Genomic DNA, 4,257 nt, shown 5'->3' on the forward strand with positions numbered 1-4,257 from the left:
GCGTGACTGGTCCAGTTTGTATTGTGTAAGAAGGAGGTGGCCTGTGGTTTGGAAATGGATGTGGCTGCTTTTTAAATCACTGAAATATAGCACATGAAAGGGGGCGGAAAAATGATTAAAACAGTCCACTTACCACTTTTTTTACCTTGTTTTGAGAGGAAGAGTGTTTTTTAAAAACAACAACAACAAAACTTCCGAAAGGAAACTGATTAAATTCTTAAGCCACGATGTGCAAAGCAAATAGCTGATCAAGCAACCAAATATGGCTTTAAAATTCAAACTTTCTTTAATGATAAAAGCACCCGTATACTTTGGTGACAACACCCTCCCCTTCCCTCCCCAAGAGCATTCTTGACTACAAACCAGTTCTTAATTTCTCCTTTTAAGATCTCAGTATAGAAAAATTCATTCCTGACTAATGCCTGCTAGAAAAACATGGGTTAGGTGTTTCAGAGCTAGCGCCACAACTGCCAAAAAAACCCCCCAAAAAAACAACAACAACAACAAAAAAAGACAAAAACCCCCTCAAGAGCTCACTGCAACAGACAGCTACTTGCTCAGATTTGGACTGTGACTCTGAGGAACCAGTTCAGGGCTGGGACTTTACTTGCTTTACAGCAAGTTTTCAACTTGCACTGCTCTTAGGGAATTTTGGCTGGGTGAGTTTTGTAGGATCAGGCTCTTGAAGTTTTCTAACAGAAGTTATTCCCTGCTGTGAACGATGGCTTACTTCCACGTATGCTGGTACAATTCTCTGCCTGAATGTAAATACTGGCAGCTGTTCAAAGGGAGACAACGTTTAGGATACTCAAACACTTGAAAATAAACACTCTCCAGCCCATCTTGGCTGCCCTTTATTTCGGAAGCATCCTTTCCATCGAACTGTACCATGCATGGAGAATCCAAACATATGGTACAAAGCAGCTGGTGGGAGCCCTGACAGGTCCCTGTTCACATCCATGAATGGGGGAATGATGCTGTAGGATGCACTTTATTTCTGATCCAAGACCATATCCCATGAATATGACTTACAGTCCATACCCATTGCACTACGATATAACAAAAGCTTTAAGCAACTGCCCTTCTTGCCCCCAAGAAACAACTTATTTCCTTTTGTGCAATACCTATGTGAAAAGAGGGTAGTTGTGTGTTATGGGATATCCCACGGCCCTTTCTGTGCTGTGTGTGGGCTGCTGCTGCTCCTCCAGTGTGGGTCATGCTTGCTGTTGACATACAGCTCCTAGCACTGGGTAAGAGCTGGGACATGGCTGAAACTCCTAATACCTCTGTAGAGACAACTTATGATATGAGCCAGGAATAACATTGTCCTTTCAGCAGTAGCCTGTGCGAGTTATGTCCTTTTAAGTTTCCTCCCTGTCCAGCAGATGCACTGGGGAATTTAGGTGTCAATTCCTTAAAGAACCTTAGAAAATTCCTTTGATCTTTGCTGATAGGACAATCCCACCTAGCTTATCATAGAATCATAAAATAGTTTGGGTTGGAAGAGACCTTAAAGATCACCCAGTTCCAACCCCCTCCCAGGGGCAGGGACCCCTTCCACTAGACCAGGTTGCTCAAGGCCTCATCCAGCCTGGCCTTGAACACTTCCAGGGATGGGGCATCCACAGCTTCTCTGGGCAACCTGTGCCAGTGCCTCCCCACCCTCTCCGGGAAGAACTTCTTCCTGATATCTAATCTAAACCTCCCCACTTTCAATTTAAACCCGTTACCCCTTGTTCTGTCACTACAGGCCCTTGTAAAAAGTCCCCCCCAGCTCCCTTGTAGCCCCTTCAGGTACTGGAAGGTGCAATGAGGTCTCCCTGGAGCCTTCTCTTCTCCAGGCTGAACAAGCCCTGTTGTCTCAGCCTTTTATCACAGGAGAGGTGCTCCAACCCTCTGAGTATCTTCGTGGCCTCCTCTGGACTCTGGCTCTTATGTTTAGCACTTTCTCTTTTTGTGGTGCTGCTTAGACCTGAAGTCCCAGCAGTGTTAAGTGCAGCAAGGCAAGCCTCACTGCCGGCAAGGTGCAAAGTTTCCTCAGGCTTTGGGTACGCTCCTGAATGAGAGCAGCTTCCTGGAGAGCAATGGCCACGTTCTGGCTGCGGATGCCAGGCTTCCTCCGGGGTGACCCTGAGATGTGGGTGTCACCAGCAGATGGGTGGAGAGCTGAGACATGCAGCCAGTGTCTACCTCTTGCCCTCCTGGTCCCCAGCCATCATCACCTTGTGCTTTACATGTAGGAGTGCAAAAGTAGCGAAGCTGAGATTTCAGATCTGATTCTGTGACTTTAGCTAGCTGTGATGCTTTTGCTTGAAAATAATAATGTCTATACAATAAACCTTCCCAGACATGACCTGTGATTTTATTATTAAAAATGCATTGTAAGTGAAAATACTTCAGCTTGATTCATTCGGATATCTTTATTTCATTTCTCTGTTACAGAAGATGCAGACAGGGAGAGTAGCAAAGAAGAAATGTCTGACGTCAGTCGGTTCATGTCTGATTTTGGCAGAGGGAGTGTGGGAGGAAGAAAGAGACCTCATGTTTCATTTAGATACCCTGATTTGAGAAGAGTTTTAAGTAGATAGCTCTTGAGACACTAGGATTCTAAAGGATTAAATACTATTTAGATAAATGCATGCTTCTGCAGCAGGGTTTTAGGACTGTGCCACATATTCTGGCTTCAGTTCTTTTCTCTCTGGGTTCAGTAAAACCCCTGTGTGCAGCCACTTGACAGGGTGTCGCAGCAAAGGCACTGGGGCTTCCCTGAGGTTCAGAGACAGGGTGAAGCCCAATGTGTTTCGACTCCATGATGTGCTTTGATTGCGTCTTTTTGTAGATGGGCAGCCCAGAGCCAGCTTGGGGAATGTTACCCCAGCTGACTTCTGTGGGAATGAATCAATCAGAGCTGAGAGGCTGTGATGAGCGTTTCTCCCTGCTAACCCTCTGCCTGTGTCAGGAGGGAGCCTGCAGACTTAGCAAAAATACTTTGGGCTCTGAAAGGATGTGTGAACTGGAGGAATGAAGTCCCTTAAAGAAGCATTATGAGTTGTTCGGTGTGGGGAAGTAGTCCTGTGGTGTCACGAAGTTGGGCTAAAATGAGGTCTACGTGCTGGGAGGGAGCCTGTGGGTGGGTGCTGCTGAGCCCTGCAAAACAGGCAGGGTGCAAAGCAGGGAAGGGTGGCAGGAACACAGAGCCCTGTCCCAGCTTCTTGCCCTCAGTCCCCGGGGATGCAGGTGCTCTGCGTACCGCATGCTCACCCTCTCCAGGCCTGTAGCCAAAAAACTCCTACCAGAGATTGACTCATTTTGCTGCTTGAAGTAATTTCTGCCTGGGCTTTGGTCTGCTCCAAGCTGGTATGTGGAAAGCCACAAAAAAGCCTCCTTGGTGGGGCAGCGTTCACCCTCCCTGTGGTCCCGGCATCATGTACTGAAGCAGGATTTGGCCCTTGATACTTTTGGAGTGATTCAGGCATGTGTGGTGCCAGGAATGCTGCTGGAGCGAATTCCCACTGTCAGACCAAGAGAGCTTGGTGCTGTCTGGGGGAAGGATGGATGGACGGATGGGTGGGTGCTTGCTCTTGTGCTTCTCCAGCTTTTTTATCTCCCTCTGAAAAGAAGGCAAATCAGGTTTGTGTCCAATGGCAACACAGGGCTAAAATGATTTTTAGGGCTTTGGAACTATTTGAAAGCAGGGCAAGGACTGCACTATAACCATGCTGGAAAGGGATAGACAGGGTTCTGAGGAAGGACTCTTTCAAAAAAGGCCAAATGAAAGAGTACCCTGGAAAAGGTTGGAGAGCCAGGACAGGGTTCCTGACAGTGATGGGGCTGCAGCCCAGGGTGGAAGGGTGGGTATTTTGCTGTGTGCCTGACTGGAAACTTTAAGGCAGAGTTACAATTTTGGTTTGGATGCTGTTACAGAAATGCGTTATTTTTGTAAATAGGAAATTCAAAACCTTTTGACTTCAGATTGGTGTTTTCAGAAGACCCACTCATTCCATGGATGTGCCTGATCTTTTTTTGTTCCTTGGGTTGACCCTGGTGATTGATGTAATTTTGGGATGCATCTTTTCCTCCTGCTCGGCAGAACCAGCTGCTTGGCACGTGAGTAGGCAGCCAGCAGCCGTTAAATGTGAGGGATTAGAAGTGGTGTGACATGGCTGCATTTGTGGTCTGTCGGGATCAAATGCAGAATACCAGTTGTCACCCAGACCTCTAATGAAGAACAGGAAAAACCCCTATTCCTGCTCGGAC

The sequence above is a fragment of the Eurypyga helias genome, unplaced genomic scaffold (genome assembly GCF_000690775.1).
Source record: "Eurypyga helias isolate BGI_N326 unplaced genomic scaffold, ASM69077v1 scaffold21734, whole genome shotgun sequence".
Taxonomy (NCBI): Eukaryota; Metazoa; Chordata; class Aves; order Eurypygiformes; family Eurypygidae; genus Eurypyga; species Eurypyga helias.